This window comes from Theropithecus gelada, chromosome 19 (assembly GCF_003255815.1).
Source record: "Theropithecus gelada isolate Dixy chromosome 19, Tgel_1.0, whole genome shotgun sequence".
NCBI lineage: Eukaryota > Metazoa > Chordata > Mammalia > Primates > Cercopithecidae > Theropithecus > Theropithecus gelada.
This window is the reverse complement of record NC_037687.1, coordinates 47617490-47640807: the sequence shown is the minus strand read 5'-3', so window position 1 is coordinate 47640807 and position 23318 is coordinate 47617490.

Sequence of the window (23318 nt, the reverse complement as noted above, 5' to 3'; positions counted from 1 at the left end):
CTCACTGGGTGTCCTCACCAGCAGACATTCCCACCCCGATCTTCACGCCCACATTGTGGGCCTTCCACAACAGACCCCACATACACACCCAGGCACCAGGAGGGTGAAGACCAGCCCCGTTATCCAGCTCCCCTTATTCCTGCAGTGTCTTCCTTTTTTTTTTTTTTTTTTTTTTTTTTTGAGACAGAGTCTTGCCCTGTCATCCAGGCTGGAGTGGCACAATCTCGGCTCACTGCAACCTCCACCTTCTGGGTTCAAGCGATTCTCCTGCCTCAGCCTCCCAAGTAGCTAAGACTACAGATGTGCAACACCACGCCCGACTAATTTTTGTATTTTTAGTAGCGATGGGGTTTCACCATGTTGGCCAAGCTGGTCTCGAATTCCTGACCTCAGGTGATCCACCCGCCTCAGCCTCCCAAAGTGCTGGGATTACAAGTATCTTCTGAGACTGCTGTAAAACCAGTGGGGACTCCTGGATACCTCATAGGACCCCAGGGAGGAGCTCCAGCCCTGCACGGGGATGAACTGAGTGGACTTTGGCACCTGTAGGTGGGGTACGCACGCCCCATCACACAGGCAGTTGAGAACATCGCCTATCATTATCACTGTTCAGGTCCAGGAGGTCGGACTTGGACACACGATGGGGAAGCTGCCAGGCAAGTTCCCAGGGCAGAAAAGCAGACACTGAAAGAGGCTACTGAGAAACCAATTTGGGAATCTACATGATATGATAGAGATGAGACAAGAGGGAGAAATGTCATTTCAGACTTCTTCCTGGAGAAAAATATAAGCATTTAGAGGAAAGACTTTGATAAGCTGCCTGTGGTTTGGGGGTGACACCGCAGAAGCCTGTTGAAGTAATAAAGATGGCATTTTAAAAATAATAGCCTGTAATCCCAGCACTTTGGGAGGCCGAGACGGGTGGATCACGAGGTCAGGAGATCGAGACCATCCTGGCTAACATGGTGAAACCCCGTCTCTACTAAGAAATACAAAAAACTAGCCGGGCGAGGTGGCGGGCGCCTGTAGTCCCAGCTACTCGGGAGGCTGAGGCCGGAGAATGGCGTGAACCCGGGAGGCGGAGCTTGCAGTGAGCTGAGATCCGGCCACTGCACTCCAGCCTGGGCTACAGAGCGAGACTCCGTCTCAAAAAAAAATAAAAATAAAAATAAAATAAAAATAATAATAAAAACTGGCCGGGCACAGTGGCTCAGGCCTGTGATGCCAGCACTTTGGGAGGGCTGGATCACCTGAGATCAGGAGTTCAAGGCCAGCCTGGCCAACATGGTGAAACCCCATCTCTCCCAAAAATACAAAAATTAGCTGAGCGTAGTGGCATGTGCCTGTAATCCCAGCTACTCGGGAGACTGAGGCAGAAGAATCGCTTGAACCCAGGAGGCAGAGGTTGCAGTGAGCCGAGATCACGCCACTGCATTCCAGCCTGGGTGACAGCGTGAGACTCTGTCTCAAAAAAATAAATATAAATAAATACATAATAAAAATAGAGATGGCAATCAATCTGCCTCCTAAAGAGAATCCTGTTATCTGGGGCGGAGTGGCGGGGAGGAGTGGAGCTTTGTTTTATTGGGTTTGGGATTATGAGTTTGAGGATAGGACTAAAGGAAGAGCTTAACAGTTGGACATAGAGAGGAGAAAGGCTTTGCACCCTGGCACGATGAAGAGCCAGGTGATTGGACACTGTCTAGAGGACAGTTGGGAATGACCAAGAGTGGCCATTGGTAGCCAAGAATTTTCACTGAGGATGTTACAAAGTCTTTGAGTTGTGATCCTAAAAACAAAATTTTTTCCCTACTCACAACACTTCCGGCACAAAATGTATGCATTTTTCACATCAAGTCATTTTCCAGTTCTCTGAAGACACCAACTGGGTATCTAGTGATTCATTTCAATTCTGACCTTAGGTACCCAGAGATAGCATCAGACCCCATAAGACTGCCTCCCACGTCACACCCCAATTGCAAGTAGGGGGTTGCCCACACTTCTTTCTGTCTGACTTGGCTACAAATCAGGAGTTCCCACAGCCCCCTCTTCAATAATTCAATAATTTGCTACAACAATAATAATAATAATTAGAAAATAAAGGTTCAATGCTTTGCTATAACAGCTCACAGAACTCAGGGAAACGCTTTACTTACTGTTACCAGTTAATTATAAAGCATATAAATAAACAGTCAGATGACTAAGTATGTGGGGAGAGGTCTGGAAGGGACAGGAGGTCCGTAGGAGCTTCCGTCCCCATGGAACTAGCTGGGGTGTGCCACCCTCCCGGCACATGGAGGTGTTTACCAACCCCGAGGCTTGTCAGCTCCCATTGTTCGCGAGTTTTTAGAGCTTAACCTCCAGTCCGCTTCCCAGAGATCAGTGTGTGGGAATGAAAGTTCCAATCCTCAAATTATTTGGTCTTTCTGGTGACCAGAAAAGCTGATCTTTCTGGCAACCCAAGCTAAGGCTGTCTAGGGATCCCAGACTAAGCCACGTCATTAGCATAAATTCATGGGACCAAAGAGGCTGATTATGATTGACAAAAGACTCTCCTATCACTCAGGAAATTCCAAGAGTTTTAAGATCTCTGTGCCAAGAACTGGGAACAAAGACCAACGATATTTCTTATACTATAGCCTTCTCTGCTGACCAGGGATCATTCATGCTTTTGTGGGTAAGAACTTTTGAAGCGTGTGGGAACAGTGTCTAGGTTGACATGTGAGCAAAACACACACCACATGCCTAGACACAGGAACCAGGGGATAAGGGCAGAGCTGCTATTTACACTGTAGCAGGAGCCAGAGGCTTAAGTACAGACCCAGCTCTGCAGCTAATGATTCTCATAAGCAGCCAAGATCAGGCCACTGCACTCCAGCCTGGGCAACAGAGTGAGACTCTGTCTCAAGTAAATAAATAAATAATAAAAATAAAGATGGCCTTCAATCTTCAATCAAAGAAATCAATCAGCCTTCTAAGGAGAATCCTGTTAACTGGGGCGGAGCGGGTGTTTTGTTTCATTGGGTTTGGGTTCGTGAGTTTGAGGATAGGACTGCGGGAAGAGCTGAACAGTTGGGCAGAGAGAGGAGAAAGGTTTTGCACTCTGGCACGATGAAGAGACAGGTGATTGGATACTGTCTAGAGGACAGCTGGGAATGACCAAGAGGCTTTGGAAAAGCCCCTTCCCCTCTCTGGGTTTTATTTATTTAGTCACCCCTAAAATGGGCTCATGCGCTTCCCACCGTAACATTGTAGGATTCTGACTTTTAGTTCAGCACTCTGCACAACGCAAAGTGGGGTGATAGCGTTTATTGACAGAGCATTTGTGCATTTATATGGAATGTACTTGCTGCATCCCCATATAATGAATTTTCTCACAAATTACACATGCTAAGAACTGCTCAGATTCAACTGTAAGATCACATCAGATGCGCTATTGATTTTCATTATTTTACTTTTGTCCATCCCTGAGTTTTCTGCAATTTATCTGCCAATTTCAGCAAAACAATCTCTGCCTCCTCTTTCTAGTAATCAGTTCATAAAACTTCAGAACTTGGGAGTTTGGGCTGGGCGCGGTGGCTCAAGCCTGTAATCCCAGCACTTTGGGAGGCCGAGGCGGGCGGATCACGAGGTCAGGAGATCGAGACCATCCTGGCTAACACGGTGAAACCCCGTCTCTACTAAAAAATACAAAAATCTAGCTGGGCGAGGTGGCGGGCGCCTATAGTCCCAGCTACTCGGGAGGCTGAGGCGGGAGAATGGCGTAAACCTGGGAGGCGGAGCTTGCAGTGAGCTGAGATCCGGCCACTGCACTCCAGCCTGGGCGACAGAACGAGACTCTGCCTCAAAAAAAAAAAAAAAGAACTTGGGAGTCTGAGGAACTAGGCTAGTTTGGATACAATGCCTGTCCTTCTATAGGGATGATGACTGTGGACCTCCTGGAGTCAGTACGGATTCCTCCAGCTACAGCATTGGATGTCTTTCAATGGCAATGTGAACCAACAGCCATGCCTGCATACACACTCTTCTTATGAAATAAGGAAGGCTGGATGCTGTGGCTCATGCCCATAGTGCCAGCACTTTGGGAGGCTGAGGAGGGAGGATGGCTTGAGCCCAGAAGTCTGAGACCAGTCCAGGCAACATGGTGAAATCCCACCTCTACAAAAAAGAATACAAAAATTCACCGGGTATGGTAGCATGCACCTATAGTCCCAGCTACCTGGGAGGCTGAGGTGGGAGGATCGCGTTAGCCTGGGAGGTTGAGGCTGCAGTGAGCCAAGATCACGCCATTGTACTCCAGCCTGGTCAACAGAGCAAGACCATGACTCAAAAAATAGTAATAAAACAAAAGAAAGAAAGCAACTTCTGTTATGAAAAAATATCCTGCTAATGCACAAATGCTTTATCCCCCTATTATTATAGCTGCCCACTGGGGAACACTGGCAGCCATTCTCCACGGACGCTCTCTGGGGTGCCTACTTTCCCACCCATTTTGCCCTTTTGACCCTGTTTCCTTGCAGTGACTGGGCTGCACAGTTTCTAAGCAACCCTAGTTCCCCCAAAAGGGCAAGCAAGGTAATTTTCCAGCAAAGGAGGCCCCTCCTGAATTTGCAAGGGCCATGTAGGGAGCTGAGATCCCTCGGGTGTCCCTTTCAGAATCTCTCCTCTGATTCATTGTCATCCTGGAACAGATTAGCTCTGCATACAAACACCAAGTTATTAAAATTGGACACTGCTCTGCCTCTGATATTGGGAAACAGTTACAGATAGCTTTGTATAGAATGACTTCTATGACAGAGCTACAAGATGTACAACTCCAAGGCTATTAAAAACAAAGGAAGATGAAAAGCAAAACCAGAAGGGCTGCTCACCCAAAAACTTTCAGGGGAACAGCAAATAAGTCAAGGGATTATTCATGAGAAAAAGACCACAGATAGAGAAACACTCAATGGCTTAAAATATGAGCCTTGGGGACTTGCAATGAGCTCATTCATCATTCACTTAAGTGTATAAAGGGCCGAGCGCTGTCCTAAGTGCTGGATCCCCCACAACTGAGAACAACCAACAAGATCCTAACTCCTCTGATATTTAAACACCTGTAGGGAGCCAGGCGCCATGGCTCACGCCTATGAACCCAGCACTATCTTGAGTCCGGGAGTTCAAGACCAACCTGGGCAATGTGGAGAGACCCTGTCTCTATCAAAAGTACAAAAAAAAAATTGCCGGACGTAATGGCATGCACCTGTAGTCCCAGCTACTTGAGAGGCTGGGGTGGGAGGATCGTTTGAGCCTGGGAGGCAGAGATTGTCGTGAGCCGAGATCAAGCCACTGCACTCCAGCCTGAGTGACAAAATGAGACCCTGTCTCAAAAAAAAAAAAAATCAGTAAGGGGAGACAAACAATTAAGTTGTAAACATATCATAAACAAGATGACTTCAGGTTGGACACGGTGGTCACACCTGTAATCCCTACACTTTGGGAGGCCAAGGAGGGAAGATCGCTTGAGACCCGTAGTTCGAGACCAACCTGGGCAACAAAGTAAGACCCTGTCTCTACAAAAAATCATTTTTTAAAAATTAGTTTTTAAAAACGATAACTTCAGAAAGTTGTAAATTCTATGATGAGAACGCAACAGAATAGAGTGATTGAGAGATATTGGCAGGGTCATAGAGGCCACTCCTGTACCCTGGGTGGTCAGGAAAAACCTCTCAGGATGTGACATTTAAGTGGGGTGCAGAGAAGCACAAAAAACTCTGGGAAACTCCCGGAGGATTTTGGCTTGAGCAACTCCAGTGAAAATGAATGATCAGTGTGTCAGGATGAATGATCAACCCTTTCCATCATTCTTGGGAGGGACACAAGTTATTCTTTTGTTTTTGTTTTGTCGGGAGTTTAGGAGCCAACTCATTAGAAATAAAAGCAGTGGCAACATTCCACTCTGCAACCTGAGAAACACTTGAGCTCTTCTTTGCATATGATGATTTTTTAATCTATTTCTTCAGAAAAACAAATGCCAAGCAGGGGTTAGAAACAAATGCTGGCATAAGTGTAAACATCCATTTTATGAAGACTCAAAGGCAGGCCCTTTCTCTGCCAGAAATCTGTTTCTCATCTGCAAAGGGCAGGAGAGGCCTTAACCCAACTGTTTGGTTGAGGATCCAGACTTCAGACTTAACCCAGTGGGTCTTGGAGCCAACTTAAGAGAGAATGGAGTGTCTTTGTTGAAAACTCTAGTGTGTTTTGTGGAGGGGAGTGGGCAAAAGCTAGCTGAATGTGCAAGGGAGGGATGAGATTTTAGAAGAGGCAAAATATCAAGGAAGAGAAACTGCAAACAGATTCATGAGACTCGATTGGCTGCGTAGCCGCAAATATCATTTCTGTGATTCCTGTAAAGGAATCACACGACAACTTCCAAGTGCATCTGCTTGCTGTGTGGATGGCCTCTAATGAGACACAGTTTCTAGCCAATCGGGTTTCACACCACTCAGTGCCAGCTTGGCGATTTGTTTTGCATTAAACACTGCAGCCTGTTAACCTGGTGAGTAACTGTTCTGGGTGGGCAGCCAGGATCCCTCACTGCACTGCCCTTTTTTCTTAAAAGAAAAAGAAAAAGATAGTGGTGATGATGGTGGGGGTGGTGATGATGATGATGATGATGAAGAAAATGCCGTCAATCAAGTTACCATCTTGAAAACTTGAATTCATTGAGCTAAAATGACCCAGATAATGGGCCTTTTAAAAATATTTTCTGGGCTGGGCTCGTGCCTGTAATTCCAGCACTTTGGGTGGCAGAGGCAGGTGGATCACTTGAGGTCAGGAGTTTGAGATCAGCCTGGCCAACACGGTGAAACGCTGTCTCCACTAAAAATACAAAAAATTAGACGGGCGTGGTGGCGGGTGCCTGTAGTCCCACCTACTCAGGAGGCTGAGGCAGGAGAATTGCTTGAACCCTAGAGGCGAAGTCTGCAGTGAGCCAAAATTGTGCCACTGCACTCCAGCCTCGGCAACGGAGCAAGGCTCCATCTCAAAAAAATAAATAAATAAATGCAATTCTGAGGGAAGCGCTCAGTCCATTTTTCAGCCTTTCTGTGCCCTCTGCTCTTGCTGGGAGAACTAGGCCTCTCTATTTCTTTCATTTCAGTCTCAAGATAATTTAGAGTTCTGGAGTGTGCAAGACACTTGGGAATTCAACCTGGAGGTGACTGAGCTGGAGCCTGGGGGCAGTGGAGGGGAGCAGTTTAGGAACAAAAACATCAGACTTCATAAATCTCAACCGTAAATGTAAAAGTCCTCCTGTGTAGGATTTTTCTTCTTTAGAGGACAAAAATGAACCATCCCCAGCAGAAGCAGTCTGTCCATGGTCTCTTTCTCATTGGTCCACATAAACTTAAAACCTTGGGCTGGGCCAAGAGTCTGGATCCCAAAGCACACTCACTGAGGCTCCATTAGAGCCTCTCATTTATCCTGAAAATACTGTGGTCACCTTCCCCGCATTCCTCCTGCCTCTTTCCACAGCAGAAGGGAGAGCGGTGTGTCAGCTGTGATACCATGAGCCACCAATGTGTGTCACTGCTTCTTCCACAATGGGACGCTTGCTGGGTAAAACAGCTCATTCTCAAGCCTCCTTCCCTCGAGGTCAGAGCAGGGCAATGGTGGGGATCAGTCGCTGCAGAAGAAGAATCTTGATTTTCTGGATTTCAGCTGCAACTGCTGCTTCAACAAGTACTGCGTGGAGCCCATCAGAACCATTAGGCAGCTGAAATGATTTGAAAGCGATGCCCCATCCACGTGTGAAACTTACAGGGTGATGATAAAAGGTTTCCGTGGCAATGACAACAAATGTTTTGTTCGTTTGTTGTTTGTTTTTTTAGGCACTTCCACCAAGGAATACAATGAATGTTTTTTTACCTACATTAAAAGAAAAACAGTCTTCTTAGCTTGCAGAAGTCAGGAAAGAGTGTATGTACCTGCACATGTGTTTGTAGGTGTTTGCATAGTGTACATGAGTGTGAGGTGTGTGTGTGCGTGTGTCACTTTCAAAGTACCAGAAGCCAAACAGTCTGTTGATTTTCTGACAAGCTACAGGGTCCTTTTCAACTACCAAAAATAGAAAGATGACCATAAGCAGATGAATACTGTCAGGAAGCCCACACCAGGCGGCCCTGAGCATTTGATTCAGCTGACATTGGCAATTGTTCACAGTGAGTTTCTGCTCCCATCATGGTCAAGACAACCCTCCAAGCACTATGGCCCCTTAGGCCAAGCCCAGAAGTTGCAGGGCTCATTGGTTTGACACCAATATGTGCTGATTAAGAAGCTGCACCCTGGAGAGCCACGAATCGTTTTTAAGCATTTTGTGATCTAACATCTTTTCTTTTTTTTTTTTTTTTTTTTTTTTGAGACAGGGTCTCACTCTGTCGCCCAGACTGGAGTGCAGTGGTGTGATCATGACTCATTGCAGCCTCGATTCCCCTGGGTTCAAGCATTCCTCCTACCTCATCCCAGCTACAGGCATGCACCACCATGCCCAGTTAGGTTTTTGGTTTGGGGTGGCTTTTTTGGTTTTTCGTTTTGTTTTTGTAGAGACAGGGTCTTGCTACGTTGCCCAGGCTGGTCTTAAACTCCTGGGCTCAAGCAATCCTCCCCCCTCGGCCTCTCAAAGTGCAGGGATTACAGGCATCAGCCACCACACCTCGCCTGTGATCTAACATCTTAAGATTTCAGGCAAATATGATTATGATTACTTTCCAAAAGAGAATATTTCCCCAATGCCTCCCTCAAAGAACCCAGGGTTAGCAAGTCATTCGAGACTTGTTTGGTGAAGTGTTTGTGAGATGGTTCCATAACATATAAAAGAAATTTAATCAAGGCAATATGAGGCTTTGTAAAAATTAACAGACAAATAACGGGGGCTTTAGAATTCAATGCAGAGGACTGGGCTGTGGCCAGACTCCCAACTGCAGGAGGGTGACACACATCAGGACACAAAGAAGCAACCAGCAGACAGGTCACATCTGAAATACATAAACCCATGCTATTGGTAGTGCAATTCAAAGAAATTGTCTTGCTAGACCATTTTACATAAATATTTTCCAACATATTCAATCAGCCCCCTCAAATTGACACTGTCACCAAAATCAAATCAATAGTTCTTGGGAGGGAGGAATAAGTATCTTATCTAATAATCAACTTATTTGAGATCTGCAATGCTGGCTCTCATTACCGAAAGACATTTCTCAATTATTTACATTTAACTATACATTACTTTGATTTTTGTCTCAGCTGCATTCAGATAAAATGTGAGCTTCTAATTTAATTTTCATCTGGATTTCCTGTGACATATCTATTTATGCCAATTTCCCAGGAGGAAATGGACATCAGTAATAAAGATAGTTATAGAAAACACTTACAAAGCACTTTTAGCACGCCAGACTCTGAGCTCAAGCCACCATCAGGAGTGTCCACTTCAATCTTCAGGCAAGTCTATGAGGAGGCCACGGATTGATATCCCCATTTTATGGATGATGAACTGGAGCTGAGATTAAGTGTCTTATCCCCGAGATTGAACCCCTGCAGTCTGACTCTAGAGCCCTGCTCCTGGCAGGACGTGGTGACTCACACCTGAAATCCCAGCGCATTAGGAGGCCAAGGCAGAAGGATCGCTTAAGCCCAGGAGTTCAAGACCAGCCTGGGCAACAACATACGACCCGGTCTCTACAAAAAATTAAAAAGTTATCCGGGCATGGTGGTGCGTGCCTGTAATACCAGCTACTTGAGGGGCCAAGGATGGAGGATGACTTGAGCCTGGGAGTTAAAGACTGCACTAAGCTTTTATTTATTATTTAGTTAGTTAGTTAGTTAGTTTTATTTTTTTTTGAGACAGAGTCTCACTCTGTTGCCCAGGTTGGAGTAGAGTGGCACGATCTCAGCTCACTGCAACCTCTGCTTCGCAGATTCAAGTGATCCTTGTGCCTCAGCCTCCCAAGTAGCTGGGATTACAGGCATGCACCACCATGCCTGGCTAATTTTTGTATTTTCAGTAGAGATAGAGATTCGCCATGTTGGCCAGGCTGGTCTCGAACTCCTGGCCTCAAGTGATCCACCCACCTCGGCCTCCCAAAGTGTTGGGATTACAAGCATGAGTCACCGCACCCAGCCCTGCAGTGAGCTTTGATCATACCAGTGGGCAACAGAGTGAGACCCTGTCACAAAAATAAATAAAATAAAATAAAAATAGAACCCTGCTTCTAACCACTGCACAGCCCCACTTCTCAGTAGCATGAGTAATTCCAAGCAGAGATTTCCGTAGGATTTTCTGCTCTGAGTCAGCAGATAATAAGCGGACCATGATGTTAACACCAGAATGGACCTAAGAGATGACCCCATCCCTGAGGAAAGTCAAAGTCACTTCCGTCTGCTGTTCTGCTCTGCCGTTTGATTTCCTTCTAAGATGTTTGCCCTTCTCTAGGAGTTTTGTACAAGACTTGGCGCCTCTGTCTATTGCATTCTTTAGACAAAGGGTATTTTCTGAGTAGGACTAGAAGCTAAAGAGAGGAGCATGTGGATGCAGTGGGGCATGTGGATGAAACCCGCCTGCACCAAAACCCCAGCTCATCCCCTATTAACAAAGTCTCCCTACAGAAGGATAAAGTTACCGTACCTCATCGTGTTCATCTGTATAATGGGGATGATCATAATTCTGCTGCAACCTGGGGTTAGGAAGAGGAGGACAAGAAACCACACATGTTGGCCAGGCGCTGTGGCTCATGCCAGTAATCCCAGCACTGTGGAAGGCTGAGACAGGCTGAGGTCAGGAGTTCGAAACCAGCATGGCCAATATGGCAAAACACTCTCTCTACTAAAAATACAAAAAAAAAAAATTAGCTGGGAGTGGTGGTGCACATCTGTAGTCCCAGCTACTTGGCAGGCTGAGGCTGGAGAATCGCTTGAACCCGCGAGGTGGAGGTTGCAGTGAGCCAAGATCGTGCCACTGTACTCTAGCCTGGGCAACAGAATGAGACTCAGTCTGAAAAGAGAAGGAAAGGAAAGGGAAGGGAAGGGAAGGGAAGGGAAGGGAAGGGAAGGGAAAGGAAGGAAAGGAACCACACATGTAAAGAGCTCACCATGCTGCTGGCACAGAGTAACTGCTCAGTTCTCAGTTATGAGTCGCAATCTCCCCCAGGGACTCTCCCTGCAGCACACCCTGCATGGCACCTACTCTGAGACTTCGTTATACACCCTCTTTCTCCACTGTGCTGTGACTCGCTCACTGCCCTGGGTCGTACCTCATTCATCTCAGGAGCCCCAGCCCCAACACAGTTCCCAGCCCATAGCTAGCACTCATGAATGTCTGCTGATTGAGTGAGTGACTGCATATATGCACTCGCTGCAACCCCAGCTCACTGCGCAGACGAGGCTGCAAGGTCAGAGGGGCCAAGCCTCTAACTGGGGCCATGGAACTGGATGGTGGCACAGTCAAAGAGCAACTCAAGCTGCTTGACTTCCAGTCCAGTGTCTGCACACCACAGCAGAGCACCTCACCTTTGCTTCTTGCTCAGTCACCCAGGCTGGAGTGCAGTGGCACGATCCTAGCTTACTGCAGCCTCAACCTCCTGGGTTCAAGTGATCCTCTCATCTCAGCCTCCCAAGTAGCTGGAACCACAGGAAGGTTAATTTTATTTTTTTATAGAGATAGGATCACCCTATGTTGCCCAGGCTGGTCTCACACTCCTGGGCTCAAAGAGATCATCCTGCCTCTACCTCTCAAAGCACTAGGTTTACAGGTATGAGCCACTGCTCCTGGCCTGCAATTTTCTTTAAAAAAAATTTTTTTTTTTTTTTTTTTTTGAGACAGAGTCTCGCTCTGTCACCCAGGATGGAGTGCAGTGGCATGATCTCAGCTCACTGCAGCCTCTGCCTCCTGGGTTCAAGTGGTTCTCCTGCCTCAGCCTCCCGAGTAGCTGGGATTATAGGTGCCCGCCACCATGCCTGGTTAATTTTTATATTTTTAGTAGAGATGGGGTTTCACCATGTTGGCCAGGCTGATCTCGAACTCCTGACCCCGGGTGATCCACCCAAAGCTCCTCAGCCTCCCAAAGTGCTGAGATTACAGGCATGAACCACCACACCCAGCCTAAAATGATTTTATCATAGACCAAGATCAAAGGGATATCCAGAGCATCATTAATCTCAAACTAGGGATACATTCACAATCTATTTTTCCTACTTTCCATAATTTACATGTCAGCATTCCATCACAAAATGAAAAAAAAAAAGTTACAAAAATACGGACCTAAACATTTTTAGTGTCTTGCATTTTAACTAATTACACAGTAATACTATGATAATCTAATAGCAATTGACAAGATAAAAATGCACAGTAATCATGTATTGTACCTGATATAAGCAATATTACATCACCTAATATCCTGCCTTTTACGTGCCTATTTCATTCCTTGGAAGCTCCCTGGTAATGAATATGCTATTAAGCAGGGCTTTTTTAATTTGCATGTTTCCCTTATAGTGATTCATCAATAAATTTTTCTGATTTCCTTCATAAATAAGTTTCATTATTCCTCATTATTTAAAAAAACAACCACATTCTCCTGTCCTGAAAGGATGTCGTATATTAGATGACCTTCCTATATAAAATCACAAATGAGAGAAGACCAGACAACCTGCAAGAAAATAAGTAATCAGACAATCAGGCACTAAATACAGCTGGGCAGACAGTAGGCATTATAGTATAGTCTGCAAAAAAGGCCAGGCACAGAGGCTCACACCTGTAATCCCAGCACTCTAGGAGGCTGAGGTGGGCGAATCACTTGAGGTCAGGAGTTCAAGACCAACTTCCCCAACCTGGTGAAACCCTGTCTCTACTAAAAATATAAAAATTAGCCGGGCATGGTGGCGGGTGCCTTTAGTCCCAGCTACTTGGAAGGCTGAGGCACGAGAATCGTTTCAGCTGGAGAGGTGGAGGTTGCAGTTAGCCAAGATCACACCTCTGCACTCCAGCCTGGGCAATAGAGTGAGACACCATCTAAAAAAAAAAAAAAAAAGAAAAGTCTGCAAAAGAAAATTTTTACAAAGCAAAAATCAAAAGAGAATTTAGTTTTACTACAGCATGAGTTAAATCTCAGCTTTTGCACCATTTATCCACGATTTCTTCATTTTGTTGTTTTAAGAATGCTTTTAAGACATACTGGATAACTAGTAAAAATTGTATACAATTTCAAATGACATTTCAGATAAGTTTTATTGACTTAATGCTCTGATAATAAAATTATAACAATCAGTATTATTCTGATTGATTGCCATTTTTACTTTCACTTTGTAAAGGACTTGGTGCATCCCAGAATTGAATGTAATGTTGCTGCCATCTCAAGGTCAGTCACTGAAAATGAGGTGGCTCACTCCAATCTAGTGCACTAAAGCACATAAGTAACTGAGGGTTTTATGGATGAAAATACCACTTTGCGGTCACGTCGCGGTACATCTAAACTTTTATTTGCAATGAAACAATGGGTTTTACACACAATTTTCAATGCAAACATACTCCAGTAATACCACTATGGCAGTGTGAGTACTGGATCTGTGAGAGAAAAGGCTTATACGTCGCAGTCCAGGGGAAGAAATGTCAGTGCATGAAATTGAAGAACCATCTGTGCCACTGGCATATTGACACAGCGTCATCCAGATACAGTGGTTTCTTTAGAAAGAGACCTCGTCCTTGAGTTTATTTTGCGTTCGTAAAGCACGCTTGGCTATTTTCCCTCCCGCTTCAATCTTTCCCAGTTGGTGACCTCCATGACCCTGACACTCTTCCGTCTGGATTTATCAAAACTACCCTTAACATGAACAAACAGTTCACGGAAAAGGAAATGCCAACAAGCCGATTCAAGGAGATACATGTTTTGCCTAACAGATTGTCAAAGATCAACTTTCGATCACACTGGTTTGGCAAGGTAGTGCTGTAAATTAGAAAAGAGGAATATGTGGTGATAGTTTCCAAATTTTAAAATGCATATACCTTCTGACCAGCGATCTCATCTCTAAAAATGTATCTGTCAGATCTATACATACGTGTGCACACAGAGATGTATGTACAAGGAAATTTATCACAGCAAAAGACTGGAAACAAACTAAATGTCCATCAACAGAAGACATGTAAATTATGGTAAATCCATAAAATGGAACACTGTACAGCCTTTGAAATCAACAAGGCAGCTCTATATGTACCAATATGGCACAATTTCCGAGATCATACGGTTAAGTAAAAAAAAAAAAGCAATGTGCAAAACGTTGTGTATAGTGTGCTTAGAGTGTATGTATTTGCATAGAATCTCTGTGGAAAAACACAATCCACCACTAACAATGGTTCCTTTGTAGGAAGAACTAGGGGACTGGTAACAGGGTGGGAGAGACTTAAAATTCACTATACACTCATTTTTGTCTTGAATTGTATACCGTATATATGTATTAACTACTTGAAATGCATACATAAAAATAAAACACTTCAAAAACTGCTTTGGATTGTAATTCAAATAAAAAGTCAATATTTACGAAGAAAAGACCGGCCAGGCTCGGTGGCTCAGATTTGTAATCCCAGTCTGTTGGGAGGCTGAGGCAGGAGGATCACTTGAGCCCAAGAGTTCAAGATCAGCCTGGACAACAAAGTGAGATCCATCTCTACAAAAATATAAAAATTAGCTGAGCCAGTGGTGCGCATCAGTAGTCCTAGCTACTCAGGAGGCTGAGGCAAGAGGTCGACGCTGCAGTGAGCTGTGATCACACCACTGCACTCCAGCCTGGGCAACAGAGCAAGATCCTGTCTCAAAACAAAAAAAAAAAAAAAAAGAAAGAAAGAAAAAATAAAATAAAGAAAGAAGGGGGGGAGGGAGGGAGGGAGAGAGGGAGGGAGGGAGCGGGGAGGGAAGGAAAGAAGGAGGGAGTGGGGGGAGGGAAAGAAGCCACAGAGGAGAGGACAGAAGTAGAAGGATACAAGAAGGGCGGGTGAGGGCTGCCACTGGGGGCCAGGGATTTGCTTCCCTCCACCATCCTTCCCACATCCCCCCCTTGACAGTTTCTCTGTTCTAATCCAGCCTGAATTCACATTTCTTTTTCTTTCTTTCTTTTTGAGACAGAGTCTCACTCGGTCACCCAGGCTGGAGTGCTGTGGCACAATTTTGGCTCACTGCAACCTCTGCCTCCCGGGTTCAAGCAATTCTCTTGCCTCAGCCTCCTAGTAGGTGGGATTACAGGCATGTGCCACCACGCCCAGCTAATTTTTGTATTTTTAGTAGATATTGGGTTTCTCCATGTTGACCAGGCTGAGGCTAGTCTCAAACTCCTGACCTCAGGTGATCCACCCGCCTCAGCCTCCCAGAGTGCTGGGATTACAAGCATGAACCACCACACCCAGCCTGAATTTGCATTTCTTCCCTAATCTCGCCCCTTCTTCCATTCTCCTCTCACTTCCCATTTACTCTCCTCTGCATTTCCATTCACTCTCCTAGTGGTCAATTCTCATTTCAGTTTCCCTGGTTTCTCACGTTCTGCCTGTCTCTGAGGATTCTCCCCAGCCCCCTCCGTGAGGAGGACCAGAGCCAGCCCTTCTGTGCTGGTGCCAGTATACGACCGGGCTTGCCAGGTACACACTGCGTGCACCCGGGACGCCCGAACAGTGTGAACAAGCTGCGTTGCGGTTAACAGCCCCATCTGTCATCTGCCCTCTTCTGGGCCTCAAAGTGCTCAGCAAAGAGTTGTCTGTTTATCTTCTTCTCTAAGTTCAGATACCACAGTGATGAACAATATATCTGCCCCTTGGACAGCACTGGTCAACATGTAGAAGAAAGGCATCCGGGATGGGGTCTAGAAATCTGGAGATATTTCACGCATTTGGGGTGGGGATTCCACCCACAGTCTTTCAGACAGGGACCCAGGAAAACCCAGTACTAGCTGAATGTGCTGAATACGTCAGCAGAGGCGGTAAGAGAACGCCACACACAGAGGAGAAAACGGAGCCGAAGGAAGGAGGCGAGGACCTCCAACTGTTCCTCATCATGCGTTTACTGCACTTTACTTGCCTTTCCCTTTTTCCTCCTTTATTAAAGCAAATCACCTGCTATGTTTATAACTCCTTTCAACAGTACATCATTAACAGCGAAGCCGAAATTCCGTTTAACATTGCTCAATAATTCAAATTCTATCAACCATCCATCAAAATACTTTTATAAGCCACTGATATGAGGCATTTCAAAAAGGTGCACATTTCATCTATCCAAACCCACAAAAAAACCGGTTGGTTTTCTTTTGATATTCATTTGAAATGCTAGAGTTCAAAAGATTAGGATTCCTGCACCAACTCAGTGAGTTTTCCAACTTGATCCACTTTGAAAACAGACACATTGTTTTTATTCTATTTGACGGTTATTGAAAAAGCTACAAGCAAACCAATACACACTTTATTTCCTCTTAAAGAGATGCCTTGGTAGATGTCTGGCCTATGGAAATCCTTCTCCATTTTTCTCACAGAGATCCTCCAGGAGAAGGTGAACAAGCTAAGCCCTGCCACACCATGTTACAGCGGTTCTCCAGAACGGAAAATGGTGCAGAAACTGGGTCCTTGGCAGGATGGTTGAGTCCAGGCCTCTGCTCCGTGGGCCCCCAGCTACACCACCTCTCTGCTTTTCCCATCCCTGAGATCCTTCCAGCTCTAAAATTCTACAACATTAACTCTGAGATAATAAACAATAGAAGAAGAGCAGGACAGCAAAAATGGAGAGCAATGAAAAATACGGCCAGGCACGATGGCTCACACCTGCAATCCCAGAACTTTGAGAGGTGGAGGCAGGAGGATCGCTTGAGCCCAGGAGTTCAAGACCAGCCTGGTCAACATAGTGAGCTCCTGTCTCTACAAGAATATTTTTTAAATAGGCAGGCATGGTGGTACCTGCCAACAGTCCCAGCCACCTGGGAGACTGAGGCAGGAGGATCACTTGGGCCCAGGAGTTTGAGACCAGCCTGGGCAACATAGTGAGATCCATATCTCTACCAAAAAAAAAAAAAAAATTTAAAATTAGCCAGGCGTGGTGGCACATGCCTGTAATCCCAGCTACTCGTGATGCTGAGGTGGGAGGATCACTTGAGCCTGGCAACTGGAAGCTACAGTGAGCTATGATCATGTCACTGCGCTCCAGCCTGGAGGACAAAGCAAGATCCCAACTCTGAAAAAAGAAAATAAGAGTATAGGGCCGGGCGCGGTGGCTCAAGCCTGTAATCCCAGCACTTTGGGAGGCCGAGACGGGCGGATCACGAGGTCAGGAGATCGAGACCATTCTAGCTAACGCAGTGAAACCCCGTCTCTACTAAAAAATACAAAAAACTAGCCGGGCGAGGTGGCGGGCGCCTGTAGTCCCAGCTACTCGGGAGGCTGAGGCAGGAGAATGGCGTAAACCGGGGAGGCGGAGCTTGCAGTGAGCTGAGATCCGGCCACTGCACTCCAGCCTGGGCGACAGAGCGAGACTCCGTCTCAAAAAAAAAAAAAAAGAAAAAGAAAATAAGAGTATAGAATGCATGCAGGGCTTAAAACCTAGATGACAGGTTGATAAGTGCTGCAAACCACCATGGCACATGTATACCTATGTAACAAACCTGCATGTTCTGCACATGTATCCCAGAGCTTAAAGTAAAATAAATAAATAAATAAATAATTTTTTTAAAAAAAGGAACTATGTTAGAATAAAAGAGACTTGAGGGACTGAAAAACTCTGAAAAAAGAAAGAAAGAAAGAAAGAAAATTTAATCAAGCCTGAGTCCCAGCCAGAGACAGGAAATGGGCTTCCATTGTCTTCCCAATTTTAGGGGTTTTACACAGATATGAATTAAGAGAGACTATTTTTCTTTTGCCTCCAGGTCCCTTCTTCCACCTTCTGTGTGATCATCTGCAATCATCTCAATCATCTATAACAGACACTTTTAAAAGTACCCCCACCTCAGGAGGTGTCAAACTGGGCTTTGAGATGGCACTCTAGAAATCCAAGATCTCCTTAAGACGCAAGGCATGTCATGAAACGAGGGCGCAATGGCAGATGTGACTTCTGAGTAACGGCTGGGGCTTCAGGAAACTGACCCCTGAACCAAACAAGCAAGCATGGTGGCTAAAGAATTAAGGCCCGTGAAAGAACCAAAGGGTGGGATTAAGAGACAGATGGACTCCTGGCTGGGTGCAGTGGCTCATGCCTGCAATCCCAAAACTTTAGGAGGCTGCGGTGGGAGGATCCCTTGAGCTCAGGAGTTCAAGACCAGCCTGGACAACATAGTGAGAGAACCCCATCCCTACAAAAAAATAAAAATAAAAATTATCTGAGCACAGTGGAACATTCCTATAGTACTAGCTACTCTGGAGGCTGAGGCGAGAGAATCACTTGAGCCCAGGAAATCAAGACTGCAGTAAGCCATAATTGCCCCACTGAACTCCGGCCTAAACAACAGAGCAAGACCCTGTTCCAAACTGGGTTTTGAGATGGCACTCTAGAACTCCAAGAAATTTTGTTTGTTTGTTTGTTTTTGTTTTTGAGAGAGAGATAGACGGACTCCTAAAGACAGTACTTGGGAGTGGAGAAGGAATTATCTAGAAGGGAACAAATTAAGAGAATGAATGCATTGTAGGGCACCGACCTCATCAACCAAGGAATCTGAGATGAGGCCTGCCGTGAACAACACTGGTGACCACCAATCTGATGTGGGGTCTCCCCGTTGACTCTATCCCAGCATTGTACAGAAGTGGATTGGACAGAATTACTGCAACCACCGGTGTTACAGGGTTTCGCAGACTTTTATTCTGCATTTAAGAGATTTACAGGAAATCTCCAGGCAGTTAAGCCGAGGGGCTGAGCGTGCCTCTCAGCTGGCTGGAAGCCAGTCATTTGGAGGGTCATTCTAATTCCTGGGATATGCAGTCATACAGTCAGGAAGCAGCCCTGACCCCACTAAGGTCAGTGTCATGGCCAACTACCCTGAGCTCAATTTAGAGACATAACTATGGCAACGACTGTGCCCAATCGGTTATTAGAGGAGATTTATTGACGGATATGCTTGAATAGCAGAGCCATTAATTGCAATTACCAGACAAGACACTTTGTTCATCTCAGGGAACTGAATGCCAAAATGCCCTAACAACTTTAAAATCCCATTTGCTCTTGGGCGCTCCGCTGGTGTCACTGCACCTGCCCAGCTTTCCAATCCTGAGATGGGGAGGATAAGGGGCTGAACCTGACATGGCACCAGCTGGAGAAACCCACAATGTTGGGTCCCGAGGCACCAGGCAGAGGAACCTTCCATAAACCCTGCAAGGCCCTTCACAGAGGTGAGGGAAGTATGAGCTGTCCTGCTCCACCCAACGCCCCTTCTCCTGGCCTGTTCTCACACTGCTATAAAGACATACCTGAGACTGGGTCATTTACAAAGAAAAGAAGTTTAATTGGCTCATGGTTTTGCAGGCTGTACAGGCTTCTGCTTCTGGGGAGGCCTCAGGAAACTTACAATCATGGTGGAAGATGAAGGGGAAGCAGCCACGGGAGCAGAAGGAAGAGAGCAGACTGGGTGCGGTGGCTCACAACTATAATCCCAGCACTCTGAGAGGCCAAGGTGGGCAGATCACTTGAGGTCAGGAGTTCAAGACCAGTCTGGCCAAAATGGCAAAACCCTGTCTGTACTAAAAGTACAAAAACTAGCTGAGCGTGGTGGCGGGCGCCTGTAATCCCAGCTACTCAGGAGACTGAGGCAGGGGAATCGCTTGAACCCAAGAGGAGGAGGTTACAGTGAAACGAGACTGCGCCATTGCACTCCAGCCTGGGCGACGGCGAGACTCCATCCCCTCTCAAAAAAAAAAAAAAAAAAAAAAAAAAGAAGGAAAAAAAAAAAGGGGAAAGGCCCACATCTTTTTTTTTTTTTTTTTTTTTTTTGAGACAGTCTTGCTCTGTCGCCCAGGCTGGAATGCAATGGCGCGATCTCGGCTCTCTGCAAGCTCCGCCTCCCGGGTTCAAGCAATTCTCCTGCCTCAGCCTCCCAAGTAGCTGGGATTACAGGCAGGCACCACCATGCCTGGTAAATTTTGTATTTTCAGTAAAGATGGGGTTTCACCATGTTGGCCAGGCTGGTCTCAAACTCCTGACCTCAGGTAATCCACCCACCTCGGCCTCCCAAAATGCTAGGGTTACAGGCATGAGCCACCACACCCAGCCCAAAGTGCCACACACTTCTAAACAACAGATAGTACTGGGGGATGGTGCTAAACCATTAGGTACCATCCCCAGGATCCAATCACCTCCCACCAGGCCCCACCTCCAGCACCTGGGAATACAATGGAGCATGAGATGTGGGTGGGGACACAGAGCCAAACCGTATCAGATCTCACCAACAGAGCACTAAAATATCTTCTGCCTTTCCTCTGCCAATCCACACCTGTCATTTCCTTTGAGATTTCCCCGAGTGGCCCTGCTGTGTTTGGTGGTGTTCCACCCTGGCTCTAATCACTTCGTGGTCCCCTGAGCCTGGAAGAGTCCAGTCCCTGGATACCAGCCTTCTAGTCTTCCTCAGTGCTGCCTCCTCTGAACACCCCATTTCTCTAAAACAGAACCTCCACCTCCCTCATGTACCTTCCATCCCCTCACTCTGTTCTAGTTTCTTCCAGCACTGAAATTACACTTTGCATTGGTCTGCCTCTTTGCCTGTTTATTTTCGTCTCTTTCACTAGATTCTAAGGTCCAGGAGAGCAGAAATTTGGTCTGTTCCTTCCACCACTGTATCCTTGGTGCCAAGTACAGTAGCTGGCACATGGCTGATATTCAAGAAATATTTATTTTTTGTTTGTTTGTTTGTTTGTTTTTCTCTGTTGTGTTCTTGTTTTTGAGACAGGGTCTTATTCTGTCATCAAGGCTAGAATGCAGTGACATGATCATAACTCACTGCAGTCTCGAACTCCTGGCCTCATGCAACCCTCCCACCTCTGCCTCCAAAAGTGCTGGGATTACAGGCATGAGCCACTGCTCCCCGTGAGAAACATTTGTTGCATAAATGAACGGACTCGGCACATTCTGAAGTTGTGCTTACAGGGACCTTCTCTATTCAACTAGATCATGGCTTCTGTGAAAGCACCCCTTCTTCCTCAGCACCGTGCACACCTTAGATGCTTTAAAACTTAAGTAAGTGGGGCCAGGCGTGGTGGTTCATGCCTGTAATCCCAGCACTTTGGGAGGTCAAGGCAGGCGGATCACCTGAAGTCAGAAGTTCGAGACCAGCCTGGCCAACGTGGTGAAAACCTGTCTCTACTAAAAATACAAAAAACAAAAACAAACAAACAAACAAAACTCTAGCCGGGCGTGGTGGTGGGCACCTGTAATCCCACCTACTCAGGGGGCCTGAGGCAGGAGAATCGCTTGAACCCGTGAGGCAGAGGTTGCAGTGAGCTGAGATGGCGCCACTGCACTCCAGCCTGGGCGACAGAGCTAGACTCCGTCTCAAAACAAACAACAAAAAAAAGTAAGCAAATGAATGACACTGTGAGCCACAAACCCTATCCACACATCAGAATAAGAAAAAGCACATATCCCACGACTTTTCGAGGGAATAATAAGAGCTAACACTTAAAGAATGCTTTCTCCAGGGAGAGTTGTAAGTACTCTCCAAGGTATTCATTCATAAAATTCACAAGACAACACTAGGAGGTAGGAAATAGAATTCTCTGCTCGTGACAGGTGAGGACTTGGGGTTACACAGTTAGCAAGTGACAGTGATGGAAACAGGTCCAGGCACTCCAGACAGAATCTCTGTCCTTAACCCCCGTGCTAGGCTTTCTCTTTCTCCTGACTTTGAAAACTAGGAGAAAATCAAAAATAATTAGAAAAACATCTCAAGAGAGGACTTTGGGTGCTAACCCTCTGCTCTGCAACCTTGAGTTTATTTTTTATTTTTATTTTTCCAAGTAGATTGCAAGTGACAAATCCCTGCTCCAAATTAAGATGTCACATGATAATCTCTCCCTTACAGGTAAAACTTCAAGACTATGCTTAACCTGCGGTTAGTGAGGCACATGAAGTTCTTTCCGAGAGAGTTGAATGCAGCTCTTCCCTGAGCTGTAAGAACGCAACCCCAGATTAAATTGGCAGAGCGAAGGCGGGAGCAGGCAGAGACAGCTTGGACTCTCTGCCAAGGGTGTAGAGTACAAGAATTTCCAGCTAACAAAGATGAACTTCTCCACTGATGCAAAACTGGCCCCCTCAGGTGTCCCTGTGATTTACAACATTTCAGTGTTAACATGCAGGGGGGCCTTTGATGAATGAGACCCCTTAAGTAACTGGAATTTTCTATACTCAACACTGATGCCCGCTAATGTTAATTAAGTATTCATTGAAATAAAAATTTCTGGCCTGGTGTGGTGGCTCATGCCTGTAATCCCAGCACTTTGGGAGGCTGAGGCAGGCGGATCACTTGAGCCCAGGAATTCAAGATCAGTCTGGGCAACATGACAAAACTCTGCCTCTACTAAAAATACAAAAAAATTAACCAGGCATGGGGATGCACACCTGTGATCCCAGCAAGGGAGGCTGAGATGGGAGGATTGCTTGAGCCTGGGAGGTGGAGGTTGCAGTGAGGCAAGATCACACCACTGCACTCCAGCCTGGGCAACAGAGTGAGACCCTATCTCAAAAAAAAAAAAAAAAAGAAAGAAAAGAAAAAAGAAAAAGAAAATCAAGATTTCCTCAGTGGATCCAACAACCCACATAAATATAACCCTTGATAACCCAACCAGTCTACCATGGATGTCTACCATCCAGTTCTCTATTTTACACAGTTAAATGGAGCAATGTGATATTGGGTAGACAGATCTGAAGCACTACAAGAATCTACTAGCACCATGCCAGATGCTGATACAACATTGTGGATGACCCCACAGAATCCCCAGTCTATAGAAGGGGGTGGCCATTCATCCCCAAACTACACAGATAAACTGCAACTATAGCAAGGGGCACACGGTGTTAAGAGCGGGTAAAGAGATTTAAATCCGGTCACAGAGGTCAATGAAGGCATCCCTGAGAAAATAGCTCTTTCATTAAGACCTGAAGGAAGAGTAAGAGAATGAATGGGGAGTGGGGAGAGACAGTGAGGACACGGAACTTGGTCTGGCTGGAAAACCGAAGTGTAGATTGGTGAAGATGGGCAGGTGTGATGGCGCTGAGGCTGGGGCAGTGCCTAGGGACATCAGGCTGGACCTCGAAGATGAGATGAAGGTCTGGATCTTTATGAGTAGCCACTGGGAA